Source organism: Gorilla gorilla, chromosome 11, assembly GCF_029281585.2.
Source record: "Gorilla gorilla gorilla isolate KB3781 chromosome 11, NHGRI_mGorGor1-v2.1_pri, whole genome shotgun sequence".
Taxonomy (NCBI): Eukaryota; Metazoa; Chordata; class Mammalia; order Primates; family Hominidae; genus Gorilla; species Gorilla gorilla.
In genome coordinates, this window is record NC_073235.2 from 43492349 (window position 1) to 43519905 (window position 27557).

Here is a 27557-nt window from a genome sequence, read left to right on the forward strand (position 1 = left end):
AGTTGCTCAATATCAGAACTTTAAGCTCAGGAGAATATGAATAGCATTACAAATCTTCACACACAAGAGCTCATTTAAAAGATATTTAAAGAAGAAAAATAAGAAATAAGAAACTATCAGTTTAATTACATAAAGATAGAAAAAACTGATATACTGAAATAGACCTATGGTCCATATTTTTTTGTTTGTTTGTCTGTTTGTTTTTGATATGGAGTCTCACTCTGTGGCTCAGGCTGGAGTGCAGTGGCGAGATCCGGACTAACTGAAACCTCTGCCTCCTGGGTTCAAGCGATTCTCCTGCCTCAGCTTTCCAAGTAGCTGGTACTATAGGTGTGCACCACCATGCAGGCTAATTTTTTGTATTTTTAATAGAGATGGTGTTTCACCATGTTAGCCAGGATGGTTTCGATCTCCTGACCTTGTGATCCACATGCCTCGGTCTCTCAAAGTGCTGGGATTACAGGCGTGAGCCATTGCGCCTGGCCCATATTCTTTAATTGTTCTTGTGACAGCAGAAGCCAATGACATTTTGTGACTAATATTTGTTTTTCCATTTAAGACAACTGACACAGAATCATAGAATATATATGAGGGAAGACAATGCAGAGAATATTTGTAAAATATTTGTAAATATTTTCAAATTGTATTCTCTGCATTGTCTCAGGGCTACCAAGAACAACTGATGGCTGAACAGGCTTGACTTTGGCTATTCAAACTTCTTCAGCCAAATCTATTCACATGTTACTCATCAATTAATCAGTCATTTCAATTTTGTAGTTTTGAGCACTATTTTATTTTGGAGAAAAATATATGAATAACAAAAATATATTTCTCTGCTTAAAAAATGGACTAATTATGTCCAATCATTTTAGCTATAAGGCAACTGAAACTGAGAGAAATTAGACTCGTCTAATGATACATGTATCTTCTTAAGGAAAAACAGGTCTTAGAATTCATTTCATGAAGCTCCCCATCCAGCATTCTTTCTACTACACTCTATTACCAATTTCCTATCTCACTTTCCCTTATCATCCATGAATATACCTAAACCGTTATTTTAATCTCCTCATATTGTTAGCATATATTCAGCATAAGGTTTAAACATTTCTCATACATTGTTTCATTTTGCAAAGGAGTACTTTCTTGTGTTTATCAGAAATGTGTCTCTAAATATTTGCACTATTTTAGGATTCAGTTAACAAGATTTTGTCCATGTCAGCCACTCCTTCATAAGTTTCTTCTCTTTGTTGCCTAACAAGATAGTGAGAACTCACATTTATGTTTCAAGAATCAGCACGAACATTGTCCGAAATATGCTTTTGTCCTTAGATAGATAATAACTGTTTAGTGGATGTACTGCAGTGTAGAAAATGTACTGTAGACAAGAGTCAGGGCATTTAAATGAACAGTGTTGGAAATTCCCATCATTTACGGTTTTTTAAAAATCTTATTTCTAAATGATATAACACTATCAACTTTTTATTTATTTTTATACGGCAGATTGTACCAACATTCACTTAATCATCTCTGTGACAAGGTCTATTCCTGATAATTTCCTCCTAAGAGTTGAGGACTTCACATAGTACTCCAGGTAGTTAGTTCTGTACAAAATTAGATTACTAAGTATTTTCTTAGTACATTAACCAATGAAGTACATTGGTGATAGTATCTTTAGGAATTGAGAATTTCAGGTGAAATTACTGTAACTCCTCTAGAATGGTTTGCATTTTTACCTTAAAAGTTATGATATTTTTAAGTTAAAAGTTTATATTAGTATGGTTCTTGGCAAATCACAAGTAGTTGGAATTAATAGTAAAAGAGGAGCAAATTAATTTTGCCTGGCAGTGTAAAGACTTATTTTGTGTGTTATCCTAAAAGTAATGCCTGAAATTAGAATTAGAGACTAGAATATTCACCTCCATTCTTAAAGTGGTAAAACAACAAATCAACTTTGGTCATGCAAGGACTCTCTCTAATATGTAGCAGAGCTGGGAAAAGAGAGTCAGCCAAGGACACTGGCAGAGACAGCCAATGAATGGTCTTCAGATGGTAACCATCTTTTATACTGGTAACTTGTCCAGTGATGAAGTAATTTGATATTACTTCACAAATAACATAAAGAGAAAGGGGTGGCTTCATACCAGATCTGATGGATTTGGCTTTCTTGATTACCTGTTTCTTTACTTTTTAAAAAGCAATTTACTTGTGCAAGTTTACATCTAAGTACATTCATCTAAGGTATTGACATTTGAATGAAAATTATTGTAAAACTTAACAAATTTGTATTAAGTTTCATGATTACCAAAGTCACATCTTAAGACATGAATTTTAAGATAAATTTAACTTTTTAAAAAGCAGACAATGTCATGAAGCCTAAATGTGATGCAGAAAAAAAAAAAAAAGAGGTAGAAAGGAGGCAAAGACATATCAAAACCTCTCCTGCAGAAACCCAACAAATATTCTGTCATGTAAGGGGAAGTACTAGAAAGAAAAGTGAAAATGCCTAAAGGCATAATTTAATCAATACTTCTAAGGAAGTTGCTTTTATTACCTAACGAGAGAGTGAGAACTTATGTTTATGTTTGAAGAATCAACACGAAAGTTGTCCAAAATACGCTTTTGTCCTTAGATAGATAATAACTGTTTAGTGGATGTACTGCAGTGTAGAAGATGTACTGTAGACAAGAATCAGGGCATTTAAACAGAGAATCAACTCAAGTTTTGGTTCAAATGAGTAAACAATAAAATGGGGACTCAGATATGATGAGATCTAATCTTTAAAAATAACATTACATATTTTTGACTCTATAATAAGCTAATTTAAATTTTATCTCTCTTCTATAAACTTAGGAGCATATTAATCAATATTCTAAGTTTTGATAAGAAAAAAATAAATCATCCTAAGCATCTGAAAACTTTTGAAACTGATGATACTTCATCGGTTGGGAAATTTTCCATGTAAATTTTAAAATTATTTCCAACTGTTAGATTTTAACACTAAAAAACAGTCAAAAAATAAAGTGGAAATTAGCTCTGAATATATAAAAAAATTATCAAACTAAATTTAAAAATCTAATATTCAGTACATTCAACCTCTAAGAAAATGAGACATTAACTTTCTGCCCACACTGAGTAAAACATAAACACATATAATGTAAACGTGTGCTTAAACAATTATATATCATATGTGATTAATTTTTTAACGATAGTTACATCATGTTTCTTGTTGTTAACCTTATAGTCCAACTTAGCTTATGGAGAAAAATTACTGTAGAGAAAAACATTGGGAACTAGAATAAGGCTGAAGGGAAATCACTGAAGAGAGTAATTATTTAAAGAGACATGTACAGGAGGAAAGTTATTAATGTTTCATTTCTGTTTCATTCTCAAAGTACTATGACTGAGTAAATCACTCAGCTTCTCTGGTTTCAGACTTCTGGTTTATAATCTTATCTCTTGGGTCCTATAAGTCCTAGAGATCAAGAAGTCAGAAGAGATATCATCTAGAAATGCATAATACCCTGAAAGCATTTAATGTAGCAAAAAGTAGGATTCACCACTTGAATAACTCCCGGGGTTATCAAAGAATTATAATAAATTACCATAATTGATTATTGTGTTTTAAAAACTTCTTAAAATAAATTTAACATTTTTCCTGTTCTTTCATATTAGTGTTAATTTAAAAGTTGAAAATAGCATCTGAATATATGGGTTTATTTCTGGATACCTGCTCTGTTAAAATGTCATTATGAATTCTTATATTTGACAAAGATTTAAATATTACACACAATTTTTTATTTCTTGACTTTGCATAAAAATTCTTTGACTTTGGATACAAATTGCAGGACACTTGCAAGAATTACCTGATTAACTCTGAAAAAGAGAAAAATTATGAACAAAAATGGCTTACGTGTCATCAAGTTACAATTATAGAAAGGAAAAGAAAACTATATTTTATCTTGGTAGTTACTTAAACCTCATAGAATATTTAATATGGATTAATGGACTGTTAAAAATCTTCTATTATTACAGGTAGTATGCTCAATTTACCTATTACATGTTTCACTTAAAATTTATTGTCAGGTTATATGTAAGCTATTACATAAATGGCTACAATTGTCTTTCTCTCAAGGGTAATCATGATTGGTATGGTACTTATATTTATCCAGTATACAAAGCTTAGAGGAATGTCTCCCAGGAAGGTAGATTTCAAATCTAATTCAGGCTTCTTTCCTGTCTCTGACCTAGGAATTTTCCTTATTCCTCCTCCTTGCCCCCCAAAATAATATTTTTAAGTAATTTGTTAATAAAGTCTCAAAACCTATGCCATAGGTGTGTTTGAGATCATGTAACACATGAGCTATATAGATAAATTTAACCTTCAAAATTATGTATGTGGAAATTGCATAGAAGATTCAAGTTAAAATTAATGACAAGATAAGAATATTGTATGAGTCCAGGGTTAGGAAAGTATTATCTTCACCTGAAAAAGACAATAATAATCACATTACCTATTATTTATTGAATATATGATACTAGGCTAGCTGTAGATACATTACCAATACACCAATACTCTTGACAATATCCCTGCAATTGATAACACTAACACCAATTTGCAGAAGAAAACAGTATATCCTGCCTAAGGACATATCACATAAATAGCAAGTGGCAGTAAAGTTTGAATACAACACTCTGATCAATGCCAAAATACATTATTTTTTTCACCATACCATGCTGATTATACTAATACTTTTAAAAGAGTATTTATAGCTTAGAAAGATTTGGGAAGGAATTAAACATTTAATTCTTCATTCTGTAGTTTACATCTAACATTTAAACTCCAATTCTAATTTTTACCTACCCTATGGTACATAATATTGTTATGAAAAGTGGTGCTTTTAAAGATTACACATTCACTAGATTCACTGAGAAAATACATTACATTTCTAGATATTGACACTAGCTGTGGCTCCCAAGAATTGGTACTTATATAGGACAGACTTCAAATGATCCAATAGAGTAAATGCATTTTGGAGAAAATGACATGAGAGTAGTGTACCACAAATTGTCATCGTTTTGCCACTCTTTCCTTGCTGTCACATAACAATCTCATTTTATATACCAAGTATAATGCCACATACAAAAAAAAAGGCTTTGCAGGCAGGTAAATGTGGGTTCAAATCCTGACTGTATCGCCAATTAATGTGTGATATTGGGTAGTTACCTACCATCTCTGAACAGAGGTCTGTGATTTGCAAAATGGAAGAAAATATCACTAATATTTTATTGGTTCAAGATATTTAACTAAGAATTTTATATCAGATAGAGTTCTAGGCCTTAGAAATATATCACCCAGAGTGAATGAATGAATGAGTGAATGAAAGAGTGCTAGGCACTAGGAATACAATATTGAGTATTCTCATTTTTCAGAGTGCTTACAATCTACTAGGGAAGACATTTGGAATACAATTAAGTGATTTTAATAAATATCTGATAGATGTTATTTTATAGGCAATGTAATGTGTTATTACAGTACACAGCAGAAGTAGCCAAACTAATCTTGGCTATTTATGTATTGCTTCCCAGAGAAGGGGATATAAAACTGATATGAATAATATGCTTGAATTAAGGCACATGAACAAGAGGAGAAGGAGTGCTTCTACAATGTTCCAAAGAAAGAGACAGATTCATGACGGCCCGGAAGTGAGGGTATATAAAATGTTTGAGAAAATGAAAGAATTTTAGAATGGTTGCAATAAGGTATAAGATAGAAGTAGTGAAATACGCTTGCAAGACAGAGTTGGAAATGATCACTATTTAAATGACAAAGTATTAGAAAGTCAAAGAGAACACCTAGGAAGTACATAGACAATGAGACTAAAAGAAGTGCGAGGAAAAAATATTGAATAGTTCTGACAATATGGCAGACAATCAGGAATGTTAGGTAAAATAACAACCAAATATTTTAATATATGGGTAAATGTATACAAAGAATATAAATTTTCAGAGTCCAGAAATAAAAGGGGTCCTAAAAAACTAGAATTGTGAGTGAATGATATATAAAAACGTTGCCTGTGCATGCATGTGTAGTTTTGCCTCCAAAGGCAGTAAAAGAAAGCTGGTTCTGTAATCTATCTAGATGCCTGGGTTTTAATGTCAACCTGGGACAGGAGATAATTCTCTAGTTCTACAAAAGATGCCAACGTAAGCTAGGACCTTCAAAGTCTAAACTCTAAGTACAAGGGTGAGTTAGATAATATCTCCTCCTAGTAGAAAGAGATATCTCAGCCTAGACTGTGAGAGGGGAAAAAAGTCCCCTTGAAAATAGATGATCATAAGGCAATAATCAGTCGCGAGTTCTACTTTCTCTAATTCAGAAATCTTAAGTTGAAAAATTCAAATAAAAATTAATCCAGGCCATGTAATAATATTTCAGAACAGTGACAGGGTGCTCAGGAAAGACATCACCCAAGAAAGTCTTCCTAAAATTTCCACATGGGACAAAAAAAAATTAAACTTACCAATAATAATAATAATAATTATAAAATAATTAAAATCTGGTGAGTAAAATTCAGCAGACCTAACAAACAACAGGATTAGATCCAGAATATCTTTAGATATTTTTTAAAAATCTATCTGTAGAGGCTATAGATTGAAATCTGATAGGCACTATAAAATAGGTTAAGTCAAAATGTATTTAAAAGGTAAGGACAAAAATAAAAACCATGTAAAAAGACACACAGAAAAAATAGGCAGATTTGAAAAGCAACCAAATAGGACATTCAGAAATGAAAACTGTACTTTTGGAATTACAAACCGCATGAATAAGTTAAATTACAAATTAGTACACTTGAAGAGAGAATTACTAAACTGGAAGATCTGAATAAATCACCATAGTTGCAGCTCAGAGTTTAAGAATAATATAAAAGAGAAATCATGAAGGACAGAATCTAACAAACTAATAGTTGTTAAAACAGGAAGCAGAGAAAATTAGGATAGCAAGCAATATTTAAGAAGACAATTTCTTAAAATGTCCCAGAATTTAAGGAGACATGACTTTAGATTCAGGAAGCAAAATCTATTTTGAAATAAGTAAAAATAAATTCACATAAACACTGTAGTGAAACATCAGAATTGCAAGAACACATGTATAAAACCTGAATTAACCTGCAACAATTTTAAATGTTAAACCTGGAGTGAGAAATTTACCCACCACCCCCACTGAAAAAATAAAAAGAAGTGAGAACATTTTAGAAAATAATTTACCCACACTCTCAAAGAAAACAGTGAACGTACATATAAGGGTTAGGTAGAGACAGAGGAACCAGAAAAATGTAAGAGGGAAATCAAGAAATATCAGTCACTGAAGGCAAGAGAAGTGTTTGAAGGAGAAGGACAGCAGTGTTCAGCGCTGCTCAGATAAGTTAGATACAAACTTGAAGTGTGCTGCTCAGATTTTTTTTTTTTTTTTGTAAGTCTATTGAGCTTGTCAAAGACAGTTTTGGTGGAATGGTTTAAGGGGAAAATAAATTTCCAGTATTAGTAGACTGAGTGGAAGATGGATACACAAAGTTTTATGCAACTTTTCCAGGAAATCTGAATGTGAAGAATGTAAGAATTAATGTGATCCTTAACGAGAGATACAGGATTAAAAGAGAGTTATATTGGTGGTAATCTTTTTTTAAGAGGGAAAATGTTGAACATATATACATAAATATTGATAGGAAGAAACTAGTTGACTGAAAAACTGAATAGGAGATTCAAGTTGCATTTTCTGTTTTTTTAATACATTTTAGCACAACAGAAAAATCTTCCAAGTCAAAGAATAAACTCATATCTAACAATGATAATTCTCCCTGGCAATTAAAATAATTACTACTAAAATGAATGTAGGTTTAATTTAGTCCTAAAGTTAATAATTAAACAATGAATTTAGATTTTTTATCCCAAGAAATAATTAAGAAAATAATAAATTTGATAACTTAGAAATGCCAAATAGCATGTGACAGATAAAATCAACAATGATTAATTTATCTATAATTTATATTAAAACTCAAAATACATGTGAAGTATCTCAAGTAAATTAATTTGGTTATATATTTTAAGACTTTATTTCAGGAAATTTCAGCCTTTTTCTTTTTGGTGTGCCTACAACACTACAACTTCCAAGAGAAAAGGAGTAAGACAAATTATATTTCATAGTGACACCCTTTTAAAACTACAGAAATTTCAAAAATGCATCATTATGTTATGTGGCATTTCATTGTTTTTCTCTCATTCAAATTCATACACTGCAATTATTCACTATAGCAATATATAAGCACAAGGAATAGACACTTCAGGGCCCTGAAGTAGTAGTGAGGTTGCCTGGGATACTTTTCTTTCAGTTTCATTTTTGCTACTTTTAAAAGTAGCATATTATTAAAATGAGTAATTTTTTATCAATTTGCTTATACACATTGAGTTTCCACTGAAAATAATACACCTTGAGATTCCTTGTTCCTAGCTCTGTGGTTGATGTCCATTTATAATTCTGATATCTTGACTCTGCTCAGGCTACCCAGGCAATTGCCTTTTATTTTTCATAAAAGGAAAGCAAAGCACTCAGGGAAAGAGAAGCAAATGACACTTCAAATGGATCAGACTTAACTTTGATAATACCCAAAATAGACAGATTTGGTTATTACATCAATACTGGATCAAGATACGATTATAAATGGTTTCTAAGAATTCACTCTTACTTATTCTAGTTATAGATCTTTCTCCCAACATGTAAAAAACAACATAAAATTTCCCAAGAAATCAAATTATCAGTGAGCTTCACACTGCCAGATCCTGATTGCAAATGAGAAATCACAGTGTCATTAAGTGTGAAGTGTTAGATGTCACTAAAACTAGCACATTTTAAAAATGTTTCCTGACACAGAAAACACAAAAATCACTAAATAGAAAGAACGTTAAAAAAAGAAGCATGCACTCAATGAAAGGGGACCTACGAGAATTATCAGGGTTAAATGCAGGGGTAAGGCAGTATTACTAAACTTAGTCATGCCTGATAGCTCACACGTTAACCAGTGTACATTTATAGTTAAAAGTACTTTGTCCTTATTTGTGAGCACTCACCTCTAAAAGTAAGATGTCCAAATATTTTATTGAACTCCTATATATGATTATTTACATATGAAATTATACACATCTGATACTATGGTCAATATTCAAAGATCTATTTAAAACATCTAGCAAGATTCAGAATTGAAAATCATTGTAAATTATTTAATGTAAAATTACATGACATGTAAAGCAATATTTTAAATGATCTTACAGAATAAGGTCAGCCTGATATTAACCTATTAACGGAATTAAAGAACAAAGGAGAGGGTAGTACTACTAACTAATAAAGAAGTTGTAGTTAATACAATTAACTACTCAAACACTGTATTTGGCGGTTTTGTGTTCTCTATTTAATCCTCATGCCAACAATATGAGATAGATTTTATGTTTGCCAATTTACATATAAACAAGTAAATACATTTCAGGAAAACTACCTTATGTTTTTACATTATCCTTAAGCAGGCAAAATATCCATAAGGATACATAGGATAGTAACAACAAAATTAATAGGCTTGATCAATATCACCTATCAATCCATCAATCTATCCTTCTATTTGTCAAAAGAAATTTACCACTATCAAATTTTAAAATATATACATTTTTCTTGTGTTCACAAAGGAATTCCATAAAAGCAATCATTTCCTAGGTCACAAAGCAGTCGCAATAGCTTCCAAAGAAAGAATATCACACAGACTTTTTCTCCTACCGCAATTAAATAAAATCAAAATCACCCTTTATTTGAACATAAGGAAAACACAAATGATTGACATATATTCTTCCACACACAAATATTTAAAAAGAAATAGTTACTAAAGCACAAGCAATATTTTCATAAATAATTTTTGTTATATATCACTTCCTAATGTCTTTATTAAAAATTAGAAATTTGACTATTTTTTGGTACTCCACACAATTTTTTTTCCATTTTCTCAATATAGTGTCACAGCTCTTAATTATACCATGAGGTAAGCATGCTTACATTATTGTTATCACAATATAATATTATTTTCTATAAAGCTGTGTAGTACATTTCTTTACTTGTACTTTTAATTTAAAACTTTTAAAACTTTAAAACTTATAACTTAAATTATGTCCTAGTCAAGAGGAAGTCAAGAGAGGAGTATAATTTTAAGAAATCAAGAAATAGCACTTAAACATACTACTTTATATGCAAGTAGAGGTAATAACCAGGAAACTTGGCTAAGAGTTAAAAATACTTGCCACTGGCAATCGTACAAAAGGTGTAGAATGATTACTATCTACTATTGTACTATTGTACTATCTACTATTTTTCGTTGTTGTAAGCACCTATGTATTATCCGACTTTCTTTAGCTAAATGTATCTACATCAGTTTTAAAAATAGCAATAGAAATTGAATAGAGAATGGGTATGCACTGAACCTAGAATTTCAGAACCTGTAAGGATTCAGTGTTACTGTATACGAATTCACATATACAAAAGCAGAGGAAACATATAAATTATTCATTTAAAAGAATGTAGGGATCTTCAGAAAATTCACATATAAGCACATCACGTAGAATTGTCATCTCCTTATTGAGGTTTTGCACACCACAACCACTAACCCCCATGCAACCTTCTAGAGCAGAAACTTTGCCTTTTTCCCCTGAGACCCAGTATCTAGAACACAGTGGCTGAAAACACCAAAGCAGGTCTAATGTGGACTCATAAGAAAATGACATTGTAAAAAATATTTAGAGAATACATCAATAAAACACGATAGTGTTTTAAAACTTTAGAAGTTTTTAGTGTTTGATAGTGTTTTAAAACTTTAAACCCTATAGTGTTTAAGCTACGGTGTTCTGTAGCTTCTTCTCTGAAGAGGAGGTTGGCTCCAGACAACTCACAGAAGTTACACCACGACTGCCTTCCTGGCAGGGTACAGAAGGTCCTGATTTCACTCACCTCAGGCCTGCTCAAATTCTAGAAAGGTTTCATCAAAGCAATGAGCAGCCACCAGTGATTCAAATATGGACATCTTCTCTACTGTGCGGGATATCAAACTACACAATGCTGTGCTTCTGGGATGTGCAGCAGTGGAAAGTTGTTTTTGTTTTGTTATTTATTTCATTTCGTTTTGTTTTTTGGTAGTTAGATGTGGTCATATTGCCAATGACTGAAAGGAACAAGAGAGATAAAATGCTGCTATGGCTACACAGCAAATTTTAGCTCATGTCTGAGACTCTGCATCCAAGTAGAGGAGCCACCATTGTAGGAAAACTGGACCCTTTAAAAAAACGCTGCAGGGAAATACAGAGGTAGGTTTAGACCTTACATATGCTGTAATGAAATATTTTGATATCAATGACAAAATGTTACAGTGACAGAAATTATTTACTGATGTATTGGTTACATCTTAGGCAAAGATGCATATAGCTTCTGTTTTTAAAACCCCAACTTGGCATGATAGAAATGTTTCCTGGATCAATATAGGACTTCAATTGAACACCTTTCAAAATAATAAATTTAATATTAACCAATAAAGGATTTCAGAAATGTTGCTGTTTTCTGAAATAATTTCAATTGAAAAAAATACACATATTCCCACTTGAGAAAAGAAGATTATTTGGAAGGAAGAAGAAAGAAGAAAGGAAAAGAACATAAATCTACAGTTAAACCACTATGTGCCATCCACGACCTAGATTTTTACATAATTATCTCCTTTGACCCTGATTTTTATGTGTGTGTGTGCATGTACATGTTTATTTTTATATTTTTTTAACCAATGGAGATATTAATGCTGCTGAAGTCTCTAAAGAATTCATGTTTACTCTTGATAAAAACTGAAACAACAAAATATCTGTCAGCATCATAAAGACAGTTAAAATTATCATTGCCCAGTAACTGGTGAGGCAGCTCCAGTTAGTTCCTTCCTACCAGAAATAATCTGCTGAATTACTTGAAAAAGACACACTAGAAAAGCAAAAGCAGTCTGGGCATGGTGGCTCACACCTGTAATCCCAGCACTTTGGGAGGCTGAGGCGGGCAGATCCCATAAGGTCAGGAGTTCAAGACCAGTCTGGCCAATAAGGTGAAAACTCGTCTCTATTAAAAATACAAATATTAGCCAGGCGTGGTGGCGCATGCCTGTAATTCCAGTTACTCGGGAGGCTGAGGCAGGAGAATCACTTGAACCTGGGAGGTGGAAGTCACAGTGAGCTGAGATTGCGCCATTGCACTCCAGCCTGGGTGACAGAGCAAGACTCCAACTCGGGAGGGAAGGAAAAGAAAAGCAACTGAGGTTTAGAGGGATATAATAGAGAGATATTGAAAGAAGTTCAACGGAGTGGCAGAGACTCAATAACCATCAGGATAGGGTTGCACATGAGAATCACGTGGACAGGTTTTAAAAATTACCCATGCCTGAGCCTCCATTATAATTCAATTGGCAATATAGGGCATATTAAAGTTCCCCTGGGGGAGTGGGCTGAATTGTTAGATATCAAAAAGGTACATTAAATTCTAACCCCCAGGACCTGTGGATGTGACTCTCTTTAGAAATAGTCTTTGTAAATACCTAAGTATTTCTTGTGGTTCTGCTTTGTCATTGTAACTATGCACAGATCTACAGAAGATTTTGCTTTTTGTTATTTTAATTTTCAAGGTTAAAATACCTTTTTTTTTTCTACTTTAAAAACGATACCTCCACATGGAGGATGAGCAAAATAGTACAGAAAATCCAAAAGAAGAAAGTCAAAGTCAGTGGAAATTCGGCATTATAGATATATTGGTGAGCATGATTCAGAGTATCTATACATGTAAATAATAGTTATATAAAATTTTATGTACACTATTTTCTAAATCAATTTTCTTTTTTTTATTATACTTTAAGTTGTAGGGTACATGTGCACAACGTGCAGGTTTGTTACATTTTCGTACATGTGCCATGTTGGTGTGCTGCACCCATTAACTCATCATTTACATTAGGTATATCTCCTAATGCTATCCCTCCCCCTCCCCCAACCCACAACAGGCCCCGGTGTGTGATGTTCCCCTTCCTGTGTCCAAGTGTTCTCACTGTTCAATTCCCACCTATAAGTGAGAACATGCGGTGTTTGGTTTTTTTTCCTTGTGATAGTTTGCTGAGAATGATGGTTTTCAGCTTCATCCATGTCCCTACAAAGGACATGAACTCATCCTTTTTTATGGCTGCATAGTATTCTATGGTGTATATGTGCCACATTTTCTTAATCCAGTCTATTATTGATGGACATTTGGCTTGGTTCCAAGTCTTTGCTATTGTGAATAGTGCCATAACAAACACATGTGTGCATGTGTCTTTATAGCAGCATGATTTATAATCCTTTGGGTATATACCCAGGAATGGGATAGCTGGGTCAAATGGTATTTCTAGTTCTAGATCCTTGAGGAATCACCACACTGTCTTCCACAATGGTTGAACTAGTTTACAGTCCCACCAACAGTGTAAAAGTGTTCCTATTTCTCCACATCCTCTCCAGCACCTGTTGTTTCCTGACTTTTTAATGATCGCCATTCTAACTGGTGTGAGATGGTATCTCGTTATGGTTTTGATTTGCATATCTCTGATGGCCAGTGATCATCAGCATTTTTTCATGTGTCTGTTGGCTGCATAAATGTCTTCTTTGAGAAGTGTCTGTTCATATCCTTCGCCCACTTTTTGATGGGTTTTTTTTTCTTGTAACTTTGTTTGAGTTCTTTGTAGATTTTGGATATTAGCCCTTTGTCAGATGAGTAGATTGCAAACATTTTCTCCCATTCTATAGGTTGCCTATTCACTCTGATAGTAGTTTTTTGTTGTGCAGAAGCTCTTGAGTTTAATTAGATCCCATTTGTCAATTTTGGCTTGTGTTGCCATTGCTTTTGGTGTTTTAGACATGAAGTCCTTGCCCATGCCTATGTCCTGAATGGTATTGCCTATGTTTTCTTCTAGAGTTTTTATGGTTTTAGGTCTAACATTTAAGTCTTTAATCCATCTTGAATTAATTTTTGTATAAGGTGTAAGGAAGGGATCCACTTTCAGCTTTCTATATATGGCTAGCCAGTTTTCCCAGCACCATTTATTAAATAGGGAATCCTTTCCCCATTTCTTGTTTTCGGCAGGTTTGTCAAAGATCAGATGGTTGTAGATGTGTGGTATTATTTTTGAGAGCTCTGTTCTGTTCCATTGGCCTATATCTCAGTACCATGCTGTTTTGGTTACTGTAGCCTTGTAGTATAGTTTGAAGTCAGGTAGCGTGATGCCTCCAACTTTGTTCTCTTGGCTTAGGATTGACTTGGCAATGCAGGCTCTATTTTGGTTCCATAGGAACTTTAAAGTAGTTTTTTCCAATTCTGTGAAGAAAGTCATTGGTAGCTTGATGGGGATGGCATTAAATCTATAAATTACTTTGGGCAGTATGGCCATTTTCACAATATTGATTCTTCCTATCCATGAGCATGGAATGTTCTTCCATTTGTTTGTGTCCTCTTTTATTTCATTGAGCAGTGGTTTGTAGTTCTCCTTGAAGAGGTCCTTCACATCCCTTGTAAGTTGGATTCCTAGGTATTTTATTCTCTTAGAAGCAATTGTGAATGGGAGTTCACTCATGATTCGGCTGTTGGTCTGTTATTGGTGTAAAGGAATGCTTGTGATTTTTACACATTGATTTTGTATACTGAGACTCTGCTGAAGTTGCTTATCAGCTTAAGGAGATTTTGGACTGAGAGGATAGGGTTTTCTACATATACAATCATGTCATCTGCAAACAGGGACAATTTGACTTCCTCTTTTCCTAAATGAATACCCTTTATTTCCTTCTCCTGCCTGATTGCCCTGGCCAGAACTTCCAACACTATGTTGAATAGGAATGGTGAGAGAGGGCATCCCTATCTTGTGCCAGTTTTCAAAGGGAATGCTTCCAGTTTTTGTCCATTCAGTATGATATTGGCTGTGGGTTTCTCATAAATAGCTCTTATTATTTTGAGATATGTCCCATCAATACCTAATTTATTGAGAATTTTTAGCATGAAGGGCTGTTGAATTTTGTCAAAGGCCTTTTCTGCATCTATTGAGATAATCATGTGCTTTTTGTCTTTGGTTCTGTTTATATGCTGGATTATGTTTATTGATTTGCATATGTTGAACCAGCCTTGCATCCCAGGGAAGAAGCCCACTTCATCATGGTGGATAAGCTTTTTGATGTGCTGCTGGATTTGGTTTGCCAGTATTTTATTGAGGATTTGTGCATTGATGTTCATCAGGGATATTGGTCTAAAATTCTCTTTTTTTGTTGTGTCTCTGCCAGGCTTTGGTATCAGGATGATGCTGGCCTCATAAAATGAGTTAGGGAGGAGTCCCTCTTTTTCTATTGATTAGATTAGTTTCAGAAAGAATGGTACCAGCTCCTCCTTGTACCTCTGGTAGAATTCGGCTGTGAATCCATCTGGTTCTGGACTTTTTTTGGTTGGTAGCCTGTTAGTTATTGCCTTAACTTCAGAGCCTGTTATTGGTCTGTTCAGGGATTCAACTTCTTCCTAGTTTAGTCTTCAGAGGGTGTATGTGTCCAGAAATTTATCCATTTCTTCTAGATTTTCTAGTTCATTTGCATAGAGGTGTTTGTAGTATTCTCTGATGGTAGTTTGTATTTCTGTGGGATCGGTGGTGATATCCACTTTATTATTTTTTATTGTGTCTATTTGATTCTTCTCTCTTTTCTTCTTTATTAGTCTTGCTAGCGGTCTATCAATTTTGTTGATCCTTTAAAAAAAAAAAAAACCAGCTCCTGGATTCACTGATTTTTTGAAGGGTTTTTTGTGTCTCTATCTCCTTCAGTTCTGCTCTTAGTTATTTCTTGCCTTCTGTTAGCTTTTGAATGTGTTTGCTCTTGCTTCTCTAGTTCTTTCAATTGTGATGTTAGGGTGTCAATTTTAGATCTTTCCTGCTTTCTCTTGTGGGCATGTAGTGCTATAAATTTCCCTTTACACACTGCTTTCAATGTGTCCCAGAGATTCTGGTATGTTGTGTCTTTGTTCTCGTTGGTTTCAAAGAACATCTTTATTTCTGCCTTCATTTCATTATGTACCCAGAAGTCATTCAGGAGCAGGTTATTCAGTTTCCATGTAGTTGAGGGGTTTTGAGTGAGTTTCTTCATCCTGAGTTCTAGTTTGATTGCACTGTGGTCTGAGAGACAATTTGTTATAATTTCTGTTCTTTTACATTTGCTGAGGAGTGCTTTACTTCCAACTATGTGGTCAATTTTGGAATAAGTGCTATGTGGTGCTGAGAAGAATGTATATTCTGTTGATTTGGGGTGGAGAGTTCTGTAGACGTTTATTAGGTCCACTTGGTGCAGAGCTGAGTTCAATTCCTGGATATCCTTGTTCACTTTCTGTCTCGTTGATCTGTCTAGTGTTGACAGAGGGGTGTTAAAGTCTCCCATTATTATTGTGTCAGAGTCTAAGTCTCTTTCTAGGTCTCTAAGGACTTGCTTTATGAATCTGGGTGCTCCTGTATTGGGTGCATATATATTTAGGATAGTTAGCTCTTCTTGTTGAATTGATCCCTTTACCATTATGTAATGGCCTTCTTTGTCTCTTTTGATCTTTCTTGGTTTAAAGTCTGTTTTTATCAGAGACTAGGATTGCAACCCCTGCCTTTTTTTGTTTTTCATTTGCTTGGTAGAACTTCCTCCGTCCCTTTATTTTGAGCCTATGTGTGTCACTGCACGTGAGATGGGTCTCTTGAATATAGCACACTGATGGGTCTTTACTCTTTATCCAATTTGACAGTCTGTGTCTTTTAATTGGAGCATTTAGCCCATTTACATTTAAGGTTAATATTGTTATGTGTGAATCTGATCCTTTCATTATGATGTTAGCTGGTTATTTTGCTCGTTCTTTGATGCAGTTTCTTCCTAACCTTGATGGTCTTTACAATTTGGCATGTTTTTGCAGTGGCTGGTACCGATTGTTCCTTTCCATGTTTAGTGCTTCCTTCAGGAGCTCTTTTAGGGCAGGCCTGGTGGTGACAAAATCTCTCAGCATTTGCTTGTCTGTAAAGGATTTTATTTCTCCTTCACTTATGAAGCTTAGTTTGGCTGGATATGAAATTCTGGGTTGAAAATTCTTTTCTTTAAGAATGTTGAATGTTGGTCCCCACTCTCTTCTGGCTTGTAGAGTTTCTGCCCAGAGATCAGCTGTTAGTCTGATGGGCTTCCCTTTGTGGGTAACCCGACCTTTCTTTCTGGCTGCCCTTAACATTTTTTCCTTCATTTCAACTTTGATGAATCTGACAATTATGTGTCTTGGAGTTGCTCTTCTCAAGGAGTATCTTTGTGGCATTCTCTGTATTTCGTGAATTTGAATGTTGGCCTGCCTTGCTAGGTTGGGGACGTTCTCCTGGATGATACCCTGCAGAGTGTTTTCCAGCCTGGTTCCATTCTCCCTGTCACTTTCAGGTACACAAGTCAGACATAGATTTGGTCTTTTCACACAGTCCCATATTTCTTGGAAGCTGTGTTCATTTCTTTTTACTCTTTTTTCTCTAAACTTCTCTTTTCACTTCATTTCATTGATTTGATCTTCAATCACTGATACCCTTTCTTCCACTTGATCGAATCGGCTACTGACACTTGTGCATTTGTCACATAGTTCTCATGCCATGGTTTTCAACTCCATCAGGTCATTTAAGGACTTCTCTACACTGGTTATTCTAGTTAGCCACTCGTCTAATCTTTTTTCAAGGTTTTTAGCTTCTTTGGGATGGGTTTGAACTTCCTCCTTTAGCTTGGAGGAGTTTGATCATCTGAAGCCTTCTTCTCTCAACTCGTCAGTCATTCTCCGTCCAGCTTTGTTCTGTTGCTGGCGAGGAGCTACGTTCCTCAGTTGGAAATGCAGAAATCACCGGTTTTCTGCATCGCTCATGCTGGGAGCTGCAGACTGGAGCTGTTCCTATTCGGCCATCTTGGAACTGCCCCAGGATCACCCAAGTTTTCTGATTTTCTTTTAATTTTTTAATCTTTTTTTTTTTTTTTTTTTTTTTTTTTTGAGAGAGGGTCTTGCTCTGTTGCCCAAGCTGCAGTGTAATGGCACACTCCTGGCTCACTGCAGCCTGGACATCCTGGGTTCAGGTGATCCTCCCATCTCACCCTCCCTAGTAGCTGGGATTACAGGCATATACCACCACACCCTGCTAATTTTTAATTTTTGTTTAGAGACAGGGTTTCACCTTGTTGCCCAGGCTGTCCTCAAACTTCTGGGCTCAAGGGATCTGCCAGCTTTGGTCTCCCAATGCCTCAGCAACATTACAGGCATGAGCCACCGTGCTCAGCCTCTAAACTGATTGTTTGCTTATTGAAACAATGATGACATTTTTTGTGCTGATAACCTTAACCAACATCCTTCAAAAGAAAAAAAGAAATGTAGTCTTGCAGATGTAAAGTTAAGGATCTCAGTATGAGATCATCCTGGATTAAAGGTGGGCTTTAAAACACTGGTGTCTTTCTAAGAGAAAGGAGAGGATGCTGTGACAGAGACATGGGGAAGAAGGTCACAAAGATGGAGGCAGAGGTTGAAGTTATGTTGCCCCAAGCCAATAAACGCCGATAGCCACCAGAAGCTGAATAAAGCAAGCAAGGACTTTTTCCTAGAGCTTTTGGAGGAAGCCCTGTTGACACCTTGATTTTGGACTTTTGGCCTCCAGAACTGTGCAAGAATAAATTTCTGTTGTTGTTTTAAGCCATAACATTTGCAATAATTTCTTGTGGTAGCCCTAAAAAATTGTAATTGGCAGAAAATGTTAAAACCACAGTTTACATTCTCTGATCTTCTTTTAAGATAAGAATCAAGGCCAGGCATGGTGTCTCACGCCTGTAATCCCAGCACTTTGGGAGGTGGGCAGATCACGATGAGGTCAGGAGATTGAGACCATCCTGGCTAACACGGTGAAACCCCTTCTCTACTAAAAATACAAAAAATTAGCCGGGCATGGTGGCGGGTGCCTGTAGTCCCAGCTACTCAGGAGGCTGAGGCAGGAGAATGGCGTGAACCCAAGAGGTGGAGTTTGCAGTGAGCCGAGATGGCGCCACTGCGCTCCAGGCTGGGCGACAGAGAGAGACTCCGTCTCAAAAAATATATATATATAAGAATCACATGAGATTATTTTTCCGAAAATACAGATTCCTGGACTCCATCCAAGACCTACTGAATGAAAATCTTTGACGGAGGCAGGTAGGAGCCTTGGAATCTTTATCAGCAACAAGCACTGCAAGCAACTCATATCCTCAAGCAAGAAATTGGGGAAATGCTGAGTTAGAACAAGAAACTAAAAGCCGTTTTTAATAATTTCTGCCTATGGCTTTGAAAATATCCCTCAGGCTTTAACCTCCCACTTTTCTGCAGACTGGGCTTTATTAGTCAGGTATTTACAAAACAGGAAACTGCAAACAAAGAAAGATGCAAAATAATGCCACATGCGTGTAAGAATAACAAGAAGACAACTTAGCAGAAGCTTGCATACCACTTCTAAATTAAAAATTAAGTAAGCTAAAATATAAAAGTATGGAACAAGGAAATAAACAGAATAAGGAAGTCTGGGATGCAATGAATAGATCTACAGGACATAAGCAGGAAAAAGAGCTTCTCAGTTTCTTCAGTATGTACCTTTCAAATAAAAAATAATTATCATCAGAAGGGAAGTAGAGAGCAAATAGGTTTGAAAGAAAATTAAAACTCCAAACCAGAGAATGGAGAAAAATAGAGCATCTAATTGCTAAAATATGAGTTTATCTTCCTATGGAGACAAATTATCAAAGAAGTAATGAAACATCAAGCATCTTTGATGTTCTCAGAATATTGACAGTAATTGTGGAATTACTGTCAATTGTGGAATTACTTCAGGAAACATGAAGAAAAATGGGAAAAAATGCAAATAATATTGTACCAACTCCAAAACTGAGAGAAAACTTGAAAATTATGGGGAGTGAAGTTTATGTAAGTTTCTGACAATTTTAAGATAAACTTGTTAAAACAATAGTTTGTCAGTATTTATACTGATAATATTTGATCATGACTCCGAAACTGAGAGAAAATTTGGAGACTAGAGAGAGGTGAAGTTTATGTAAATTTCTGACAATAATTCTAAGATTAACTTGTTAGAACAATAGTTTGTCGGTATTTATAATGATACTATTTGGTCATAAATGAAATAAAAATATATTATGCCAGAATAAATTTTTTGCTGGTGCAGTTTATATATATATATATACACACACACACACACACACAATACATATATGTAAATACATATATAATATGTATTTACATATGTAACATGTTTAGGGCATTTTCATATATATATGTTTTCATTAAATATATTTCATTTTATATATATATATATATATATATATATATATATATATATCACTCAACACAGTACTCCTGTATTTTTTGCAACATTTTTGAGAAATTCTTTCACAATAAATGAAAATATCATACACACAATATAATAGCAAATTAGGTAGAAGAGTAGTTGATTCATAACTATAGCTACAGAATTCTAATTATTAGGTCAGCTTTTCCCAGAAGAATGTTTTTAATTGCTCTCCAAAACGCTCATGCCTTTGTTACTATGATTTGGTTAAAGCTTTAAAAGTTAGGCCTATCCAATCTTTGAATTTACACAAAACTAGAAGACATAATTACTATGATGGATGATGGATTCAAAACTGCAAAACTGCAAAAAAGTTAAGAATTGTAGGAGGATGGGGGGGTAGAGAGGACCTCACTCATGTACATATTTTGAAATGTGTGGATAAGGGAGAATCAGAAGACTATCAAAATAAAACCTAAGAGAACTTTTGAAATGTAAACATTGGAAATATCCCTAAAAAGCCAACTGGTTTATAAGAAAAGCTTAGGCAGCATGTTAATTGACTGAAAACTCAACATGTCAGTTACATGATAAGGCTGTCGTCCAAGATTACTTTAAGAGAAACCTAGAAGCTAAATAACTAAAGGTAAAAAGCTCAGTATGATCTGTTGTAAAAAATACCAAATTTCTACAACATGAACTTTTTACATTTTAAAACTTGTGATAAAAATACATAACATAAAATTTACCGTCTTAACCATTTTAAGTATAGAGTTCAGTAACATGAACTATATTCATATATTTCTGCAGAAGATCTCCAAAAATTTTTCATCTTGCATATTTGAAATTCTATACACATTGAATATTAATCTCTCATTTTAGGCTATTAATTTTAATAAGACTATTAAAATTCAAGTGAATGAATAGCAGAGCAATTGGTAAGAAAAGCCCCTACAAACATAGTCATGTAAGAAAAAGCTGAAAGAAGTGGTGTGTTTAACCTGTAAATCAGAAGAGTTGCTTGGACATGATGGTGTCTTTAGTTATCTCAAGAGCCAGATAGTGGACAAAGTTATTGATTCCACGTAGCTTCAGATGACAGCACAAATATCAATGGGTAGAATACTTAGGAAGGCAGATCTTAGCTCCATGAAGAAAGAATCTTCTGACATTGCTTACTGCCCAACAGTGGAATTAATTACCCTCTGAAATGTTGAGTTATTTCTGAAAATATTTAAGCAATCAGTAGGTAAGCACTTCTGGGAACAGTTTTAGAAGAATTCCTATATTGGATAAGAGATTAAGTTACAAAGCATTTTATTCAACTACAACAGTCTCTAATTCTGTGAGAATAAGCAACTAGGAGTGAATGAGACTGATATCCAACTGAAATCTACTAACACATTCTGCAACTTCGCACACACAATTTTCAGTGCTTCCGTCTCCTTATTTATAATGTGAAAACTAAAATAACTTTTATTATTCTTTCTAAATGTTCATATATTGAATAAACATGTATATGTTTGTACTAGTAGGTGTGTACAAACCTGCTTTAATAGGAGATTAGAAGGGAGAAAGGAAGAAGGAAAAGAAGAGAGACAGAGAAACAAAATGAGTCAGTTAAAAAACAAAAGCATGTAATAGTGAGATTCTTTCTTTCGCCATGGCCCTGGCCCACTTAGATCCAATACTAAGGACAAGGAGACACCAAGTATCCCCACGTTCTACAGAGAGAAACTGATATATGGAACCATTTCATATAATAGGGGAGCACTGCACAAGTCAACCTTCTGGAGAGACCAGTGGACCAACCTGTGGAGAGATCCCCAAATGCAAGAGAAGGACAGACTCCATGAGAATCATTCATGAAATTGTGTGGGTTCCTGAGAAGGCAGTGATGAGATGTTTTTTCTGCAAGTGTTCTGGCCCTTTTACCTGTATCTAGAGAAGAACAAAGAACTGGAGAGTGATCGCAGGCCCAAGGGATAGGCCATTAAGAGAGCAGCCTGCTCACAACATTTGGGGAAAAAAATAAAATAAAGTGGACTTAGCAAAGACAGCAAACCTTTTCTTGTTACATCAGTGATGCAACCAAAAGGGCAGCCCACCAAGCAAGCAGATTCTAGCAACTTAAGGCTATGAGATGTATGTCCTGTGGTGGGAATGAGAAGTTATGGGCAATAAAAGAAACCTAGATCTAGATATGCAGGGAACCCCTGAAGAAGGGAAAAGAAGAGAGAAGAAATGAAAAGGAGGAAGTTCAGGGAATCCTAAAGAGGGATGAGACTCAAACCTCTCTGAAAATCTCACACAGAAGCCTCTCAATAGAGTTGCATTTCTCATGTGTCAGAGGATTGTGAAATTTACAGCAGCAGAAAGGAAGTTTCCTCTAGATCTGCTTGAAAAGTTGTTACTCATTTCCTCCATGTCTCCTCTCTGCCTGAAGAGCTAAAGTTATATGAGAGACAAGTAGGGAGTAACAAAGCAGGACATAGTTTCCTCCCCATTCTTAGAACCTGAAGTCTGGCCAGCAATGAGGGAGGAGAAAGCTTTGACTAAGACATAATATTGGTGTTTCAAAATGGGTTAAAACAAGTTATAGAAACTAAAAGTCACCAGACTCATTGTGTGGTGCAAAGATATTATTAAGGAATGGCAAAGGAGTTGAAAGCAGTGCTGGACAATAATTATATTTCATGTCAATATTCCACTGGATTACTACTCCTCGTTATATGGTTACACACATATGCAGGTTTTTTCTTAGAAAATAAAAAAATTATACTTAATCAGGAACTTTGCTTTTCTAATAATCTTGTGTAAACTATCTTAGATACCACTTACCACTGATTTAACTGGGTAAAAATTCCATTTTGATAGCTGAAACTCTTCCTTATTTCTCTATTTTTCTTTCTATTTACTTATGTATTATTTTTTTGAGGCTGGTTCTCACTCTGGTTGTTCCAGGGTGGAGTGCATCATGGCTCACTGCAGCCTCAACCTCCTGGGCTCAAGTGATCGTACCACTTTAGCCTCCCAAGTAACTGGGACTACAGGTACCCATCACCACCCCTGGCTAATTTTTTTGTATTTTTTGTAGAGATGGGATCTGGCCATGTTTCTCAGGCTGGTCTGAAACTTCTGGGCTCAAGTGATCCACCTACATCAGCCTGCCAAAATGCTGAGATAACAGGCGTGAGCCACCATGCCCGCCTACTCTTCTCTTCCTCTCTTCTTCTCTCTTCTCCTCTCCTGTCCTGTCCTTTTCTCTCCTCTCCCTGCCCCCTCCTCTACTGTCCTCTCTTTTCTCTTTTCTTGTAATTTTGTAAGACAACAAGATTACAAGAGCATTTACAAGTAAGATTACAAGTACAAGAGACAAAATCCTACTATCTACATGGTTTTAAAAGATCAATATCCATAAAATTGAGTAATGTTAACTTTGCAAACTTCAGTAGATTTTTATTTCTACTCCACTGAACTATCTTTTTTTTTTTTTCCTATTTTTTTTTTTTTTTGAGATGGAGTCTCACTCTTGTTGCCCAGGCTGGAGTGCAGTGGTGCGATCTCGGCTCATTGCAACCTCCACCTCCTGGGTTCAAGCTGTTCTCCTGCCTCAGCCTCCTGAGTAGCTGGGATTACAGGCATGCATCACCACGCCCCACTAATTTTTTTGCTGTTTTTAGTAGAGATGGGGTTTCACCATGTTTGCCAGGTTGGTCTCAAACTCCTGACCTCAAGTGGTTCACCTACCTCAGCTTCCCAAAGTACTGGGATTACAGGTGTGAGCCACCACACCCAGCCTGAACTACCTTTCAATCTGCTAACAAACTTTAGGTAATTTCCAAAGTTGAAGGCTTCTAATGAATTAGGTACTACCAACTTACATTAAGGTACATTTATTAAAACATAATAAATATAAACTATAATGAGATACTTGGAAGACAGAACAAGCCAAAGATTGTTAAAGTTTAAAAAGAACAATCATACTTGACTACAAATTGTCTAAAGGACAAAACATGTCATTGTTTGAAACATTATCATGTTTAATCATGAAATGCCGTTATATTTAATATAATAATTTGAGGATAGTGATATGGCTTGGCTCGTCCCCACCCAAATCTCATCTTGAATTCCCACGTGTTGTGAAAGGGACCCAGTGGGAGGTAATTGAAACATGGGGGCAGGTCTTTGCCGTGCTGTTCTCATTATAACAAATAAGTCTCATGAGATCTGAGGGTATCATTAGGGGGAGTTTCCCTGCCCAATCTCTCTCTGTCTCGTGGCACCCACCTAAGATATGACTTGCTCCTCCTTGCCTTCCATCATGATTGTGAGGCTTCTGTAAATCCAGTTAAACCTCTTTCTTTTGTAAATTGTCCAGTCTACGGTATGTCTTCACCAGCAGCGTGAAAATGGACTAATACATATGGGAAGGAAATTTGTAAGGATAATTGCTTCCAACTTAAATTAATTTTGCATATATAAACATTCTTATGTTACATAAGTGCATAGATGATAAAATCAAATACACATGGTACAAGGATCAGCATTAATTGAGAATTTCTTATTAGGGTGGTGCAACAGTAATTGTGTTTTTTTGTTGTTGTTCTCCATACTGGTAAAAACTGTAATTACTTTTGCACCGACCTAATAGAAATATAAATTCTTGGGCCCCACCTGAGACTGACTGGATCAGAGACTCTGGAAATGGGGCCCAGCACTCTGTTTTTTAACAAGCTCCTCAAAAGACTGTATGTATGTCTTGAGTCTTCAAATTTGATCACACATTTCACCATTAAGGAAGCATTAAAAATACTAATTATTGGGTCCCACTCCTAGAGATTCTATTTAATTACTCTGGAGTGAGGTATGGGCAGGTGATTTTAAAGTTCCCCTGGTAATTATTTTATTGACAACTGAAGTTGAGAACCAATGTTAGTCTTATCCTTGAAATTAAATTGACCATCCAATTCCTTGACACAAGGTCCACTTTCAACACAGGCTTCACAATTTGAATATGTCTTCTCTTGTCTGCATCACCAGTTTACAAATTCTTCTTTCCACATGTGAAGACTACTAAAAAAGTTAAGCAACTGCTTAAAGATTAAAGCTGAATCCTCAGAGGGCCTTCCCAATTAATGTAAATGTGCACCCACATATAATCTCAACCTAAAATGTGCAATTAACTCGTAAAGGCAAATGCAAGTAAAATAAATTAGGTTTGAAAATAGATGCTAGTAAATTCCAGTGAAAACCTGACCCTCAGTTGCAGCACCTTCAACTCCTAATTACCAGCAGAAACATTTCTAATCACAGGCTTTGCATGTTTTTAAATCCAAATTTTAACATTATTTTTAATGTGTAACAGTAGCCATAACCCTAACAGAGATTGTTCATGAAGCTGAAATATAAAAACAAAAAAAATGATTGCAGCATCTTCTGGTAGGATGAAACCTTTGGGAATCTGGGCTATTCCAATGACAAAAGCAAAATATGGCCAGTATGAATTTTATAATAAAACTAGAAATGAGTTGAATCTATATTTATTTATAGTATATTGTCAAATAGGGTGAGTGCTTTTTAAAAAATTGCACTCCTTGTCGTTTTGTATGCAGTGCAGGAATAATTTCTATTGCAGAAATCTGTGCCATTCTTTCTTATAATAACTTTAACAGTGAAATTCTGCCTACCAGACTTTGTCAGCTTCTCTTCTGATGTAAATTTTGATTTTAAATAACAATCTGAAAGGTAAATGTGTGTTACTGAAGAGAGAAACATGTCTGAGGTAAAACATGTTTCCTTGGTTGTAAAGAAGAAATGGTACTGATACTAACCCATGCTGCTAGTTTACCGATACTCTGTAAAATCTGGCTATATTTCAGAACCAAACTGTCTAGCTGCTAAATCATTACAATGTGTTCATATCCAGTTGTGTGCTGCAGGCCTCTTGTACCAGCTTTTGAGAGCTTATTTTTATTTTATCTTTTTGAGATAGAGTCTCACTCTGCCACCCAGGCTGGAGTGGAGTGGCACAATCTCAGCTCTCTGCAATCTCTGCCTCCCGGATTCAAGCAGTCCTCCCACCTCAGCCTCTCGAGTAGCTGGGATTACAGCCATGTGCCATCACACCGACTCATTTTTGTATATTTAGTAGAGATGGGGTTCTACCATGTTAGCCAGGCTAGTCTCCATCTCTTGGCCTCAAGTGATCTGCTCATCTTGGTCTCCCAAAGCGCTGAAATTACAGGCATGAACCACCACACCTGGTCGTGAGAGCCTATTTGTAAATTTTCACTGATTCTATTTGCCAGCTGTAAAGCATGTGGCATTATTTTTTAAACAAATAATTTTTATGAATTTACAATTAAACATATAATGTTTAAAACAAAGGTAATATATACCTGAGACTTCTAATTTCTTGATAATTTTACCACATTGCTCTTGAAGTTATTTGTGTCAGCTGTATCTGAATAGTGGAAATAATACATACTAGTGTGTTACTGCATATCATCCTAATTCCACATTCAGAGAATCATGTTGGCAACTTGATATTGGCCAGGGTGGGAGTATTTACAGCACACAAATAGGCAAACAATACATCAGGGTTCCTCCCAACCAGGAAATGTTAAAACATTTACCAACACAACAAGGAATGAAACCTACTATAACTATATGTGCATTTAAATCAGATAGTCATTGAAGTATAATGGCATTATCTGCACCCTATGCAAGGATCACAAAACAAAGTCAGCCTAAAATGGTTGGATTCTAGTTGTAAGCATGCCTGGATTAATAGTCTGGTCCCACTATTTATTAGCTTTGTGATCTCAAGCAGGTTTCTAAAAGTCTCTAAGTTTCAATTCCTTTATCTGGACCATAAAATGTTCTTCATAGATTTGTTATTATAAAAATTTAACAGAAAAATACGTCTCTGGCAGCCCTCCCAACCCTTCTTCGCCTCACCTCATAAAAAAATATACAAGTTTGCTGGTATAGTTATTTAGATTATTATATAAAATTTTCGGTATTTTCCTCCTTTGATTCAAGTAAATTGTTATTAAAATAAAGAAACAGGTCTTGCCCTAGGCCTATTAAAAA

At 35.2% G+C, this 27557-nt stretch overlaps 1 protein-coding gene across 2 annotated transcripts in view; it reads right to left on the minus strand.

Annotated features, from left to right (window-relative positions):
* Window positions 1-27557, minus strand: part of LRP1B (LDL receptor related protein 1B) — a 1892531-nt gene that overhangs the window by 718007 nt on the left and 1146967 nt on the right. The window lies entirely within an intron of this gene.